This window comes from Brachycentrus maculatus, unplaced genomic scaffold (genome assembly GCF_059751285.1).
Source record: "Brachycentrus maculatus isolate JH-2025_06_01 unplaced genomic scaffold, ASM5975128v1 h1tg000395l, whole genome shotgun sequence".
NCBI lineage: Eukaryota > Metazoa > Arthropoda > Insecta > Trichoptera > Brachycentridae > Brachycentrus > Brachycentrus maculatus.
Genome location: NW_028281144.1, coordinates 523,068 through 541,265, shown reverse-complemented (window position 1 = coordinate 541,265; position 18,198 = coordinate 523,068). Strand labels below are relative to the sequence as shown.

At 28.9% G+C, this 18,198-nt stretch overlaps 1 protein-coding gene across 1 annotated transcript in view; it reads left to right on the top strand.

The window, feature by feature from the left end:
- Positions 1-10,663: 10,663 nt before the first annotated feature.
- LOC148302981 (ubiquitin-conjugating enzyme E2Q-like protein 1) overlaps positions 10,664-18,198 on the top strand; it is an 84,870-nt gene continuing 77,335 nt past the window's right edge. Inside the window, exon 1 of the mRNA XM_088270755.1 lies at positions 10,664-10,877. The gene's annotated coding sequence lies outside the window, so the exon portion shown is untranslated. The remainder of the gene's footprint in view (positions 10,878-18,198) is intronic.

Here is an 18,198-nt window from a genome sequence, read left to right as displayed (position 1 = left end):
ATTTTTCAAGAACATTATATTACATATTTGTGATGATATTGTAATCATTCAGTGATATTTATATATTCTCTAAATTCAAATTTCAAAATGAATGAAAAAATTATATAATTACATTTATAAGTTGGGAGTTTTTTCACAGGTATTAAAAATTAATTGAAATATCAGCATGTATTTTTAAATTATAGATATTATTTAATTCTTTAATACTATGCTAACAATGACATTTTTAAACAATATTTAACTAAACCTCAACATTACATTTTTATAGGGACTAACCAATTAATGTGTAAAATTGATGGGAAAAGTGATGAAATCACTAACGTACGGAACAATGAAGTTGTATAATTTCTTATTACAATGAAACCTCCATTTAATGTTTTCCTCCTCTTAAGATTCCATTTCACTTTCATATATTTCATACAAACAAATCCCCTTCTTATGCACTAAGAATCCCTTTACAACTTAAATATTTTTTACACTTAGAAAAATATCAGTTTTTTTCAGTCAATAAAACTTCGGGAACATTGAACGTCTTTTTTTTATCAAACATACAAAAATATATAGCACTTTTCATAATTTTCGTAAAATCCTTAGCTGGAAATCAAAAATACAATTGTGTAAAAAAAGGGGACATTTATTTTCTCATAAAAACGGAACAAAATTACATAAAACAGCTTTAAAATAAACATGATTTGAAACACACTCGCCGCTCCAGAAATACAAATTATAAACAAGGACAAGCAAAGTGGTTGTACTTAATGAATTACGCACTGCATGTTCCGCAATTCGAGATAAGGTATGTGTAATTCATGTAATGTTTGAAAATTAATTACTAATAATATGTCAAAAGGAGAGTGCGTAATCACAGATGATGAAAAAGTGGGGGGAATTTGTTGATTTATATGAAGGTGAAACAGGAATATTTTTTGGAATTTTTCGTATTAAAAGTGGAAAATTTGAATCGTGAAAAACGTATTTGAGTGCATAAGCAGTATGATTTATTTTGCAGATTTTTTTCATTGATTCTAACTATTGCTCTATAAAAATTACTGAACTTTCAAATGTCAATTATGAATAAATATATGTAACTATTATAAGGATACTACAGTGTTGTATAACATTATCACTTTATTTACATCATGTCCTAATTCATTGTTCAACATTACTTAGGATATATTTCATCACCTGAGTTTATTATAGTATTATGCATTATAAAAGTTTTTTTTTTATGTAATTGTTATAAAATACATTATAACTAATGTAACAGTTATGTAATATTCTCAGAACTTCATTTATTTTATAAATAATTTTTTTGTTTCTGCATTCGTATGCACATATGAATAAAAAATAAAAAAAACAACACTGCTTCCACATTTTCTGCTTCCACGTATATTTAAATATACATTTTTTTTATTGAATTGTCATTTTCTTTGTAAAATTCCATAATATATTTTAGTTAATATAGATCAAAATCACAATGTATGATTTTACTAAATTTATGGATCTTTGTGATACTTTTGTCACCTTGCAAGGATATTAATTTCATCTTTGAAAAATGCACTCACTACATAATAAAATTATCTAAATTTTTTGGCGGTTTTGAACATATTTTTTGTCAAGTATGTGTTTATATTTTTATCAACTCAGTTCAGAAATTCCCTCATAGAAAAAAAAAACCTTTAAATAATTAATCAATTTATTAAAATCATAAATCGTGTTTTGGTTTGTATTATTAGTAATATATATTTGTATTCATTCAATTTCATCTTCAATTGGCTCTATTAATTTTATAATAAAAGAGAAATATAAAGACTTAAAAACTGTACAGAAATCTCTTGCCAACACATGCGTTTCCATATTTAATATTTTATTTGTGGATTATCATTATTTTGTGTGACTTAGATATAAAACAATGTAATTGAATATAAATTTATACAATTTATTTTAAGTTAAATTAACTACAAAAATCATAAATGTGCTGTTTCTTATTGAATTTATGCAAACATGCAACAGGGTTGATAAGTTTAACATTATAAGTTCTTCTTGCCGTGGTTTTATTTCTTGGGAAATAGAAACATGTATTTATTTAAATTAGTATTCGACCAAAGATTCTAGATAAGACTCTTCAGTATTTGTGTCATCTCTGATTTAATTAAAATTCATATACTCATTTTACTAGACTAATATGATATGTTATTATTTCAGTGTTGTATAGTATGTATTAATGACAAACTTACTACCAAGAAAGTGTATTGGTTGTATTTATGATATTCTGAAAATTTATGTAAATTTCATATCGTATGTCAGAAATCATATCAGTGATGTTTTTTTGAGCTTATCACATTTTTATATTTACAGAAATATTTTTCTGTAATCGACTAACTAACTGGTTTTTATTGGCCATTGAGTGTTTCCATCTAAAAAAATAATGCGCCCTTGTTGTCATAGTAGTGTGCTTTATATAAGCACAAAAGCACATCCTTTCTTACTTGTATATATGTAATTTAATTTTTAATTTTTTTTAAATGACTGCAGAGACCTGTAAATTTAAAAATATTACCATATGTGTGCATTCACTTCAAGGGACTTCTTGTTAATGTCAGTGTCTATAAAAGGCAGTGCTTTTTAATACTTTTTAGTCACATAAACAAGCAGGTAATAAGCAAAAAAGTGAGTAGATTCCTCTATTAATTACTATGTACAGTACAGCTATGTATGAAAGGTAAAACTGTGTTTTTTCAGATCTCTTCAAGCTATGTAATACGTTGAAATTAGAATTATCCCAAAGAAATGTACAAAACTGTGATTAAATACTTGGACGGTACTGGATATGGGATACTTTTGTTATTACATAATAAATAATGAAAATTATTTTATTTATTTACTTATATTAATCTGTATCATAATCAGCCACACATTATTTTCTGTAATGTTAATTTTTAAGTAGGTAGAAAAATGCAGTATTTCGTTCATCTCGCACTGCAAAATGTTTTATTAATTGGGTGACTAAAGTTATTGAAAAGTCAAATAAATTTTCCTCTTTGGATAATTAAAAACAAATCTTGTGGAAATAATTCTGACTGTACATAAGTATTGTTTTATGTAAATTACATGTCGTTGCCCCTGAGCCTCCAAATGATTCATAAAATCATATTTAATATATTAATCTAGTGTATAAAAGCATTACGTTAGCCGTTTAGACGTACTTCATTCATTATTGTAATATAATATGTTAGAACTTAAATACTATACACCATGTATCCATCTTGATTAAATTGTTAATGTATTTAATTTTCATATGCCTATTTGTTTCATGACAGGTAATTTGACATTTTGGCAAAAATTATGAGCTTTCAGAAATTGGAAACCTTTATCACGAATAAAATTATTTAATGTACACATATTTCACCGGGTAAAAGTGGTATTTTCAATATATACATGCATACTCATTTATATCTTGTGATTATTCATGCAGAATCTGTAAAAACATATCTATTGTAATATACAATACATATATTCAATATCGTAATATAATATGTACATATTATGTAATCTCGTTATAAATAATAGAAAATCTTTTGAAACTGTAGACAAGTCAAGTATATTTAATTTTCTACCATTAATTTGGGTGAGTCCATGACAAATTTACGATGTAATTCATATTTAAAAATAAAAAAATCTTGTATATGTATATTGGATTCTTATAGATTATTAATTTTCTGCCCTTTTAAACCTCATTTCACTCTAAAATTACCTTTTAAATTGATTTGTATTTTTTAAATCAATAAATTCTTGACTTTTCTTAGTTTAATATTATTTTATGAATTTTTAAGTCTTATTTTTATTCAATTATGTACTTGATTTGCATATATTGACGCCATAATTTTGTCATCTCCCTTCTTTTATTTTATTTAATATGAGTGTGTTTTTAGAAAAATTTAAGTTAATGATGCCTTTACCTAATAATAAAGTGAGACATTTAAAAAAAATGTTTTTATTATATTTTTTTTAAAACTCATTTTAAGTGTGTTCTGAATACTAAAGTGCCATTTTATTATTGAGAGATTATTGAGTTTAATTTTTACATTCAATAATGAAACGATTAATTATTTAATATAACTTTTTTGTGATTGCTTACGTATTGTGTATTTAAAATATGAATGATAAGCATAAATCACATTTTCACAGTATTCTTGAACCTTTTTAGACATCCTTGCTCTTAATATGTTATTTTTTAAATGAAAAATGGCGAGTTGGGAACAATTGTATTAACACTATTGAGACATTGACAAATAAAATCTTTAACCATGTTTTTCCATAGAAAATATTGATGTAACATATTTTTGGCCCAATTTATTAAGTGAAATATTTTGAAATATGAAAATTTTACATTTGCATCTTGCTTAAATATTAACAGAAAAATGTTATGCCATTTGGTTGTTATTAAAATTCCACACAAACAAATACTGAATCTATTTGATGGAAAAAAAACGAAATTACAATGTACACACAATAATATTGTAAAATATAACTCAGACCTATTGTAGGTTTTTAAAAAAATTCTGATAAATTTTAAATAAAATAATCAGTGAATGCAATGCAAAAAAAAACATCATTAATTTGTTTAATTTTCCATTTAATTATTTTGTTGCATTAAATGACTCATAATGATAATACATATTCATATATCTAGTGTTCATATTGTGGGACTTATAAAAGTGGTAAGGGTCCTGAACCCTAATTTTAATAATTTATGTTCAAAGGATTATTTATGTATTTTGAATTGCTTATAATTTTCATTTATCTTCACCGTCTTTTTTTTGGGTTATAACCCAAAAAAAAACATTTTTTTTCATTTAGTCAAGTTTCCTTTAGCTTTTTGAACATATGTTAAAAACATTTTAAAAAAAAGGTAAAATGCACTGTCCCTTCTGTCATCAGACTACCAAATTGTTTCTCTCTCTAACTCTTCAAGAAATGATAATAATAGTACTCTTTTAATCCTTTTCTTTACTATAGTATTTATAATTATAAAATTAGTAATTTAATTATGATTCAGTTAAAATGCTAATGCAAATTAGAGTTAAAAATAGTTTGTACCATCCCGAATGAAGGAAGCCACTATATTTTTTTCGTATTTACCTTGCTCTCTACTTCATCTGTAAGGACTTCCAATTCTGGTAGAACTTTGCATAAGGTAAATATTTTAATAAAAAAATACATATTAACATAATAATATAATTGTCATATACTGAAAAGGAGCGGGAATATTAATGTTTGAAAATCAAAATGAGTACAGTGAAACCTCTATCTATTGTTTTTAAAGGGACCTATTAAAATAAACTATGAATGTGGGATTAAGAGGTCAATACGCAAATAGATACAACCGAGTAAAGATACTGCCCTCCCAATCTGCATAACCATTCGTAGGCTAAAATTCTAAGAAGAATACATGTTTCAGATGCAAATGTATTTATTAAAAAAAAATACAAACCTGAATAGAATTTTAAAAAATACTTTTGTTTTTTAACTGTTTTATTTTCTTAAGTCAATAGTATATTTTCAGCTTTGCAAATAGTGTTTTTTTCAGCATCGGTTATTGAATGTGCGTTGTAGAAAGTTTTCTTTCAAAGAGTGTGCACGCTTCTGGAAATGCATGTACAGGCAACGGCGCCTTTTCATCAGTACCGACCTCTCCTGCTATCGGTTACACAAGCTTTCGATAGTTTCTATCCCATACGTTGCCGTTGAATGTAAGAAAATTGGAAATAATGTAAAAAAAAACAGACAAAATGTATCAAATATGTAGCTTAATTCGAACGATAAATGTGGTAAATGGGGATAGAGAAACGATCGATGCGGTTTAGTTTAGTATGAAATTAAGTCGGGATAGAAGAAATAAACGACACATCCGGGAAAACGATTACTCGAAGAACGATAGATAGAGGTTTCACTGTATATTATTATACATGATAAGATCCTGTGGTATGTACGGCACTTCAACCAACAACTTAATCAAAATGTACACACACAGTCAGGTTAAATTCTGCCTATTTTATTGTTTTTGTAGTTTTATTCCCAGTTGGTAGTAATTTATATCGGTAATTGTTTCTAATAATTTATACAGCTCTATTTTCATTAAATACTATCTGAAGCTCACCTTAGCGACCTCATCATAGTCACCTAACACTAGACAGAGATAGAGACTAGAAGACACAACATAATGTTTCGTCATGAGCTACATATTTTTCCTTTAAAACTTAAACTCGTGAAATTTTAATTCTAATTTTAATTAATTTTTAGTATTATGCTTTACAATAATAATTATTGAAATATGAAATATACAGGATTTAGTGGCAAAATAATGCATGCTCCATATGCTAATGTACAAATTATAAGATTTATAATAATGTTACGTATGAAAATTTCATGTATGTATATAAAATATGAATGCAATATAATAAAAACATATTGATCATTTGAGCTACAGGGCTTTGTAATAATTATATCTTCCATATACATTTTCTATTTGTATTGTGAAACAAATAATGACTTTGATCATTGTATATGTTGTATGCAAATTATATTTGTCAATATTGATTTATTTCAATAAAAAATGTAATGTATGTGTGCTAGTCTTATTTTTACTGTCTGTGTTATAATAAATAAACCATGAATGTTTAATAACAAACTGCTTTTTATTTATATCTTAAGATTCCCCATATTGCTATAAGTGGAATGCCATAGAAGTTCTACTGTATGTCTAAAAATTCAGAACATTGTAACCTTATCGAGCCTAAGTCTGAGAAAAAGTATGAATAATAAAAACCTTTTTTTACATAAATTAGGAGTTATGAAATACAATTAGAAAAATACGTAAAATTATCAGCATTATTTATAACTTGTGATAGTTCAAAAAGAGAACAGAAAATGTAAAATAACTTACACTTTGCGCATTTCAGTTACAGTAGAAAAATATTTAGCTAATAATTTATACTACGAGCTCCTTAAAAAATTGATTGAATATCACAATATGACTGAGTGTATACAGCTTACCACTTACTTTTAATTTAATTCAGTAAAACACCAAACAACTATGTTAACAAAAGTACATACTATTATTTGATAGAAATCCATTTATTTTTTATTTCAATTTTACAAAGTTTACAACTTTATTTTGAAATTATTTTTTGACATCTCATCAAAGATGAAGAAGAATATGGAAGTCTGGGCATTTACGGGGCTGACGACCGTCATAGGCTGGTTTAAGTGATCACTTTACACACGTGTAGCATTCACCAATTCTACTCATTATTGACAACCACACTACTCAAATTCTTGGAAGTTCTATATATATATGAACCAATTTAGAAACCTTGTTCTTGAATCACTAGAACTTCACTAGAGACATGTATTGGTGAGATGTAAAGAAGCTTTTTACTAAGCAGAAACTCTTATATTAGTATGTGAGATCCGAACCCTGGATTATAATCACACACATGAGAAACGCCAGAAAATACCATTTTCATTTTTATTATTAAGCTTATAATTTGACCAGATAATTTATTTACAACGTTTTGAGTGTGTCCAAATACTTGTCCACAAAATCTGGATTATCTCCAATTACAGGAGTTATTTTCTTATTATTATTATTATTATTATTATTATTTTATTTTTTTTAGTTTGAAATGTTTGTATTTTTTTAAATAAAGCAAAATAGTAAGTATTACGGTATATGTAATAGATATTATAGTACAGACCCTGTTTTTTGTCGATTTAAGCACATTTTTCAGTCAATATGAAATTTATTACTGAAGTATTCATTTCATCAATGTGATTTATTGATTATAGAACTATTGATTATACAGTCATCTTAACTTTCTAAAATAAAATAAAAATAACATTTATTCCAGTTATTGTCACCCTAGATATATTGAAGTACAAAAATGGTAAATTTTAACAAATAATAATTGTATCTTCTTCTCCGTCTTATTCCTCATTGCTGAGGGTTGTGACCCTTGCAGAAGCAATGACTCTTCTCCAGTTATCCCTCGACTGCGCTGCACGTAGCGCTCCAACCACTGACGTGCCTGCTGCAGCCTTAATTCACAAAAGTACGTACCCACAAATAATTGTATAAGAAGTTTTAATTTTATCAATGTGATTTATTTTCCAACTATTTATACAGTTTTCTTAACTTTACAAAATAAAAAAATAACATTTGTTCCAGTTATTTTAACCCTAGATATTTTGGAGTAAAAATGGCCAATTTTGATATAAATATAAATATTTGTTTTTAAAATCGCATGACAATCGATACTATTCTTATAAAAATTAATAAAGAAATAGGGGAGATTGTTATTGATAATATGAAGATTAGACTATGTATCGCGACGTTATCAGTTCGACCACAAGAATAAAAATTGCAAACTTTCGTCTTTTTTTACCGCCTCGTGAGAACTAAAGCCGGTGGAAACGTGTACGTACTTGTTTTAACGGTATTGCTATGATGTTTCGAAAATCATTCATAGGTATGCTATATGATGCAATTTGTTGCCAACTTACTAAACTGCTTTATTTCGACAAGTGAATTTCGCAAATGAAAATGATAGCATGGATATTTTGGATTTTTACAAATACAAGGAAAATCTCAGCAAAAAAATAGTAGAGCTTGTTGAATCCGTTAGTCCTCGCGAGTATACCTTATATTGTAAAATAGCATTTTTTTCAATATATAAGTACGTACAATAAAATCATAAAAATTGTGATAAATTAAATCAGTTAAAATAAAATCAAAACAAAAACGTCATAATTATAAAGGCGGTGTATATATATTTTTAAATGTGTGTCTAATATCAGATTATTAGTATGTAAATATATAAAATTAGTATGTTGTATCATTAACTGGGCAGTTGTCAATAATACACCGATTTACCCTGTTTTTTAAAAATCAATTGAATTAATCAGAATTTATCTATATTCTGTGAGCTATTACATTCCACTAATAATAAATCACAAGTAGGTAATTGGAATTTCCATGTAACCCGTAGACATTTCACCATGAAATAGGTTCTAACCTATCATCAACCATACAAACATAACCCCATCCAAATTTGTATTTGGTTGAGATCAGGTAATCTCAATTAAATTCAGTTTTCACTCTACCGCGGACGATTCCCAGAAGACCAAGGTATTAACTTAAAATATTTCGTATATTAAAAGCAGTGTTAACATTGTGGTATGGTAATATAACACTCACCTTATCATTCATCGTTCACTTTGTGTAATACCACTTAAAAACACTACTTCATGGCTACCGGTTTCAGATTAACCATTCCGGTCTACATTTGACCTGATGATAGAATGTTTATTTCGAAACCGGTAGCCATTAAGTACTGTTTTTAAGTGGTATTACACAAAGTGAACCATGAATGACAAGGAGAGTGTTAAATTGAAATATCTAATACAATTTGCCAATGATCAAGAGGGTCGAGAGTTTGGTTCAAAACAAGTTTTGACATTGATCCCTAGTTCTGTACTTGCGGACTTCGTCCAAACCTTGAAAAAGATTTCGGAGTCACTTGGACGTTAGGTAATTCAAAAAAAAAATCAGAAATATTTTATAAATTTATAAATAATTTAAAATTAATTATGAATTAAATATATATTTCGTAAATAAGCGATCTATGAATCAATAGCGCCGTGGCGTAGATGCACTAGGGTGAAACTAACGTCGCGGATTCGATTCCCACCAATTGGGTAATGAATCCCATAAATATTTATTTTCAATTGGTTTGAGTGTTTCACGTATTCATATTCATACGGGGCTACTTGAACTTTGATGTGTTACTTGAGCCCAGTACAAAAAAATATTTAGATCGTGGTATCGATCGAAATATCGTGACAATAAGTGTCACCTGTCAGGGAAAAAATTAATCATGTCGATACGTTTATTATTTTAGAACAAATACAGATTTAAATCTTTTTTTGTACTGGGCTCAAGTAACACATTCAAGTAGCCCCGTTCTACGGTACCTTCCCTCTTCCTACCATCCGTCATTCTAACAACCTCTAAAATACAGGCTCGCTCGTTATTCCTTTCTAAGGGTATCTCAGCTAAACAAAAGTTTAACTAAAATGTCGCGTTCACGTTTCCACGCAACCGAATGGGGAATACAAAGTTTCCGCTCGATTGACCGCCAGTTGGAGGAAAAGGTTTTCCACGGCTGTCCGTAGGGCCTTCCCGCGCCTTGGAAGGGCTCTGCGCGCCAGCTGTATCCTGTGCCCGGGTGCGATCGATCCTACTCCCCTTAGCGCCCGGGCTACCTCTCCCGAAAAACTTTCCTAATAGCAACCTGGCAACTCGCGAAAAGGTTCTAATCATCGTTCGGACTAAATAATACAATCTGTTTTTTAATGTGATTTTTTTACCCGTCGCTTCTATTTATCTGCCAATCGATCTCGCCTCCCCACTCGTCTAGACTTATATTTTCCCCGTCGAACGGAGCTGGTAAAATCTTGGTCTCTTACAAAAAGAGTCTTTTTATTTGATGTATTTTCATTACAGCACTGGGGTCTCGGATTTTCTTGTCAGTCGAAGCCTTCTTTTATCCTTAGATCGCTGGTTTTAATGCCGTTGTTCTGTAAAATTCGTTCTACGGGTCAGTCAGTTTTCGGCCGTCGTCGTCGGTTGTTGTGTATTGCTCAGCGTGCGATTTGGCGGTGCGCCGCGCAACGTGCGCATAGCGAACGTACAGAGAATAACAAAGTTTTGTTTCAAAATATTGAAAGTTGTTGGCTATTGGAAAGCAAGTTCATTGTTTGAGGAAATATTTTCGATTCGCTTCCCGTTTTTTACACAAATATCCCAGAGTTCGGTGAGTACCGACTTCCTTGCTTATCGTAATTAATTATACATTAATATAAATTTAAAACATCTTGAATATATTTGTCTGTTTTATTTGAATACAATGTGATTGTAACAACCCAACAATTACAAATTTAAGGTTAATTACTCTTAAGCAGATGTTTTATTATTTATTATTATTGGTCACATTATTTACGTTAATAATAATACAAGAAATGTAACAAAAAATGTTTTGTTGTTTACGTTTTATCGTTTGACTTTTCTACGTGAAATAAACATGCATATCGTCGGATCGTGGTCCCGTGGTTAGTGTCGCGGACTCTTCAGTTAGAGTTTCTTGGTTCAAACCCACTCTACTACAATTTGATACCTATTTCTAATAATGAGCCGCTTAGGCTCACAGAAATAGTGTGAAATTGAAGTATTTTGTAAATAATAAGAACACAAATATTTCTCTTTTGTATTAAATAAAAAAATATATACGAGCATATTATACTTTTTTTAATCTTTAAAAAATCATTTCTTTATAGTTACAGAATAATATTACGATATACTTTCATGGTGTCACCAATTGAATGCATTATTGTGCGGAAGTGTACACTTAGAGCTTATAAATTCAATAAACGTAGTTGCATAAGGTTGTTTTTACCATTTAAGTTTCATGTTTGTTTGGAAGGTCTAGGAACATAAGGAATCGTACCTTATGATTTTGCCGTAAATAAAACAAAAATCATGTTTAAAAAATATTTAAAATTTTTTAAATATTAAAAAAATTAATGTACACTCCTCGCTAATCCACCTAATAACCAGGTCATAACAAAAAATATATATTTATGTAGTCGATATTTAATTTATTTCTCTGTCATACATTTTTCAAAGAGCCCTATGAGGATAAAAGTTTACAAAAACCCCAATATGGTTTAAGAAATTTATTACTCCGATACATACTACTAGATATATTTTCGCCCGTTATGCAGTAACCAAGTTTAATTTCTTTAAAAAACAGTTGAAATTGTTCATTTTCTTTTTATAGAACGTAAAGTTCCTCACAAAACCACAAAAAACGCCATTTAAAACACGCCAGTGTTATTTTACGTAAACCATATGTTGTGTTTGAAAAGACAAAAAATCCTACGTCCCCATATATCTTATATAATAAATAAATAATAAAACCCTTATCCGCACCCCAATGATGCATAGGGCACTGCGTTATATAAACGCAGTGTTAATCTTGATCGTTTACACATGAAGGAAAGGTGATCAGCCCTCCGCTTCAGGTACCAGTCCAGGGTAATAATATTGAATAAATATTACAGTGAAAAAATCACTTATATTTATTTTACCCCCCTTGGGAATCGAACCCGGGACCTCCAGAACGGTAGCCGAGCGTGCTGACCATTACACTACGGAGGCGGACAGATGGATATATCTTATAAAACCAACTTATTTGTTGATCTGCCAATTCAAATGCTTGTATTTGAATTTTTTTAGTATAGCAAAGGAAAATTAATCATTAATCGATTTATTAGTTATTTTAATATTGAATAGGTCCAAGAGTAAGGCCCTATGAATTGACAACGAAATGTCTCCTCTCTTCGTTTAGTCAATCTTGTACACCTCGAAACCGGTATTTAAAAAAAAACGCAAAATCTTGCCTACTAGCATTTGATCAATTTCCTTGGCCCAACAGTATTCAAACATTGAAAGTGAACAGTGCCCACTACAGACAGTGCGTTGTCTGCTGCAAGCTGTTTGTGTTTGCACAACTTTCAATGTATTATTATTACTAGGTCGTTTGCCTTTCCCGTGCCTATTAGCAGGCAATGCACGCATCATGACTTTACGAGTACATACTCGTACTTTGCATCCTACGCTAGCGTTCCGTACACTACATCGTAGAGCGCCGACCGGTCTTTCTATAAATACTTTATCACTTCTAAATCCGCTTAGAATCAACTTGATTTCCTTGTTACCAGATTTCCAGAGTAGGGCACACAACGGACATACGTATATTCCAGCTGGAACGGCTACACGGAGAACAGCACATGCCCGACCACTTTCTACAATAAAACAAAAGATGCATTATTCTAGAATGCCAAACCGTTTACATAAACCGCAACATCTGACCACAGAATCAATATACAAATAGATAATAATAATGGTTAAAAACGCATTTTATCTACTGTCTCGCATATTTACAATGATAAAAGTTTTGTCCTGTTTAATAATCAGGTAGGTACCTACCTATGAAACGTTAAATATTTAATAAATATTTTTCTTATAAATATAGTCCGCCTTCGTGTTGTAATGGTTAGCGTGTTTAGCTACCGTGCTAGAGGTCCCGGGATCGAATCCTTGGGGGAATGAATATAAATATTAGTGAATTTACACTCTAATATTTATTTAATATTTCCCTGGACTGGTCTCGGTAATATACAGCGGAGGAGTAATCATCTTGCCCGAAACAGTGCCCTATGCACCATTGGGTGCCGATAAGGGTTAGAAGACATCGGAGACCGATAAACGTGAACAGTGCGAATAATATTAACTCGATTATATAGGTACGAAAAAATCGGTATGGTTACATGCGTACAGCATCTCAAATAATTGATTTGGGACTGGTTCTGATATCACATCGTTTAATTTAAATAACAGAAAAAATAATTTCAAATCCAATACACACTACCCGCATTGTCACATGTCAGCATTTGTCAGCTGTTTACTACGATTCATTGGTTTACACGAAAACACATGTCACGAAAAATCCTGAATAGGTCGACCCGCTAGTCAATGTATTTTTCAGGGTTGGGAAATTAAAATTGAAATTTAGATTTTGTTGAAATAGAAATTGTTCAATTTAAATTTAACAATCCTGATTCAAACCGTTTAAATCAATTGTTTAACATACGCTATTGAACCAAGACTTTTGTTAATTGATTCGGCAGTCACTTTGTGACTGCCGAATCTATCCATATTTAATTTAAGTTTTTCTCGGTAAATAAATACCACTATTTCTTCAAATCTATTGTGACACGTGTTTCGATGCAATCCGCATCATTTTCAAACACTTACGTACGGTGTTTGAAAACTCGTGTCACAATAGATTTTAAGAAATATCGGTATTTACCAAGTAAAACGTAAATTAAAAATGAACTAAGACTTATATAATATATATATATATACTAATATAGGGACGTTGGAGGCTTTAAGACACAAAAGGGGCATTGACAAAAAATTGCTATCAATTTGAGATAGGTAGACAAAAATTTTGGGTAAAACAAGAAGCTCATAATAAATTTTCACTGATTTCAAATCAGTTCCCGTTAAAAAAGCCTTCGGAATGTTAATTTAGTACTTAATTGCAACTTCTAGGTTATGTTATTATTATCATTTATTCATTCAATATTATTATAAAGACGATTATTCTGTTGATCAGTAATTTATCTATATTTAATCAACACAAAGAAGATTTTTCATATCCATCTAACGCACATGTTTTACCTTGATAACGTGATGTGTATTCCCCACATGTATGCCTATAACACACTGTGTACACACGTATGTAGGTGCGCATCTACATACGTGCGGATCACCGTATAATAAATTCATTGTAGTTGGTCAAGGCCCTAATATCTTAATTAATAATGTTTTCTTAGTTTCCTTCTACTGACGATCACAATCTAACTTCCTTTGTAAATTTGCAAAGAGGCTAACGTCTTATTACTGGCTTTTAGTAATGTGAGAGTAGTTGATAAAGGTTTGAGGTAGGTACCAACAAAAAAATGTCGTTGATTATGACTTAGATCTTGTTCAGATGATTTCGTAACAACACGTTTTTTTAACGTTTACGGTGCTAACCGAAGACATCTTAGATGTCGAATTTGGGATGCTAAACATAGCTGAAGTGCAAATCGATTGTCACCGAATACGCCAAAAAACGTGCAGTATAATCATATATGCACCCACTCATAATGGTTTACTCTCAAATATACAAATCAGTACGCGACAGCCTTCGCGAGAAGCCAGACGTGTTCTTTTCGTACAAATTTTTTGAATATATTGAAGGAAAAAAAAAACTCATTTTCATATAATAACTCTTTTCTTTTCAAAGCCATATATTTATTTCGAAGATAAACTTATTTTTTCAATACAAAACGATGTTTCAACCTAAAAGTTCAATCACGTTAAATGTCACCTAGGTTTAAAGAGAATCAAGTTGTTGGTTATCGATTATCCTGCCTTCAGCTGCGAGAGACAAGATAAACAAATGCTTTGATTATGCTTTCGATTTTGTTTCAGATTCATTTTGATTACTTATGTGTATTATCGTTATTAATTGAGTTACCAACGCATAACTTTGTTGACTATATTCTGCTGTAAAGCAAGATGCAATATGGGTAATGGAAATGGTGTGGCAACAAGTCAGCCTTCAGATGGACCTCTTGTGCTCGCGGAATGTCCTACGGCGACTGTGGAAGGCTGACCAGAACCAATATTATTCACCACTATTGCTGCTGATGATTTAATTGCGAAACCACACTGGACTCTGAACTAGATGCTTAATCCGACAACTCCAAGTGTAATCTGTCGTCTCTCGTCGAGATATTGTAGTTCCAGCTACTATGCGATTCCTACAGCACTAAAATGCACGTTTAATATAGTACCAGTTAGTCAGGTTAGTGTGGGCGGATTTTTAATATATGCGGAAGCTGTGATCCGGAATATGATGAAATAATCAAGTAAACTTTTGACGATCACTGTTCGTTAAAACAATAACAATATTAATATTATTTACTATATCAGACGCTGGATTATTCACCCTGCGGATGAGATGTCAATAATATTATATAATGTCCGATTTTTATATACACAATTGTCTTAAATAGTTAACTTTACTTTTCTTTTTGTACTTTAGAATGAAAACATTTCGGCGTGTAAGTATTTCAGCTCAACACAGGTTTTGCCTAAAGAGCCAAAACGCAGATAAACGGCGGCGGACAAATATATATAAATATATATATAAATATATACATATATATATATATATATATATATATATATATATATATATATATATATATATATATATATATATATATATATATATATATATATATATATATATATATATATATATATATATATATATATATATATATATATATATATATATATATATATATATATATATATATATATATATATATATATATATATATATATATATATATATATATATATATATAACGTGGTAATATTTTCCTTTTGAAAATTAACTGTAAATAATATGTAAAGTGGGTGTATAATAATAAAATAAACAATGTGTTGCTTTGTAATCAAAGAAACGACAATAAAAGTTTATTCTTAATTAATCTTTACAATAATTTTTATATCTATCTGATTCTGACAGTTAATAATATTATCGGGAGCCTTTTGTTTTATTCTGAGCGACGCATGCGACATCTGGTGGTAGAACTGTTTTGTGTAGGTACTATTTGTAAGTACTTAATAAAATGTATAGGTAGGTACCTAGTTATTTTATTACATCTCCCCCTTGGGGATGAAAATTCATAGTAAAATTTTCACTCGTCCTCCGGATCATCTTCTTTGTAGTGAAGGGACTGGTATAAGTTTAGTGATATGATAAAGTTTTTTTTTTCTTTTTTTCTTTTTTCCTTCTTTTTTTTCTTTCTTTTTTTTCTTTCTTGTTTTTTTTTCTTTCTTTCTTTTTTTCTTTCTTTTTTCGTTCTTTTTTTTTAATTTTTTTTTCTTCTTGACCCTTTTAAAGTAGACACAGTTTTTTTTCAATCCATTTGTTTTTTTCTTTTGAATTCCTTCATTTTTATTCTGATCTCTTAAAGTATCTTCTAATTTAACCAAATTTACAACTTTTAATTGTTCATCTGCTTTTTCATTCGAGTTTAATACTGGATTCCTGCTTAGACAATCTACTTCTAAATTCTTCTTTCCTGGAGAATATTTTATTTTATCTTTCGTAGAAGTTTTTTCTACATTATTTTTATTTTCATTTTTCAAGCACTGTTTCTGTGTTATTTGTATGTCTTTATTTTTATTCTGATCTTTTAAATTATCTTCTAATTTAACCAAATTTACAACTTTTAATTGTTCATCTGCATTTTCATTCGATTTTAATACTGGATTCCTGCTTAGACAATCTACTTCTAAATTCTTCTTTCCTGGAGTATATTTTATTTTATCTTTCGTAGAAGTTTTTTCTACTTTATTTTTATTTTCATTTTTCAAGCACTGTTTTTGTGTTATTTGTATGTCTTCATTTTTATTCTGATCTTTTAAAATATCTTCTAATTTAACCAAATTTACAACTTTTAATTGTTCATTTGCATTTTCCTTCGATTCTAATACTGGATTCCTGCTCACACAATCTGCTTCGAAATTCTTCTTTTCTGGAGTATATTTTATTTTATATTTTGTAGAAATTTTTTTCACATGATTTTTATTTTTAATTTTATCACTAGTTCTTAAATTTCCACGTCTTCTTTGATTATCTTCTAATCGTTTTCTTTGATCATCTTCTAATTTTTCTCTCTCACTCCGAACATATTGTAGTAATTGTTTTAATACATCTATTGTTTCATAATCCATTTCCAATTAACAAAATTGTCGTTTTATAACGTGGTAATATTTTCCTTTTGAAAATTAAGTGTAAATAATATGTAAAGTGGGTGTATAATAATAAAATAAACAATGTGTTGCTTTGTAATTAAAGAAACGACAATAAAAGTTTATTCTTAATTAATCTTTACAATAATTTTTATATCTATCTGATTCTGACAGTTAATAATATTATCGGGAGCCTTTTGTTTTATTCTGAGCGACGCATGCGACATCTGGTGGTAGAACTGTTTTGTGTAGGTACTATTTGTAAGTACTTAATAAAATGTATAGGTAGGTACCTAGTTATTTTATTACATATATATATATATATATATATATATATATATATATATATATATATATATATATATATATATATATATATATATATATATATATATATATATATATATATATATATATATATATATATATATGTATTTATATATATATATATATATATATATATATATATATATATATATATATATATATATATATATATATATATATATATATATATATATATATATATATATATATATATATATATATATATATATATATATATATATATATATATATATATATATATATATATATATATATATATATATATATATATATATATATATATATTGGGTTGATGCAAAAGTAATGACCGTTTTTTTATGATCCCAGGTAAAAAAAAAAAA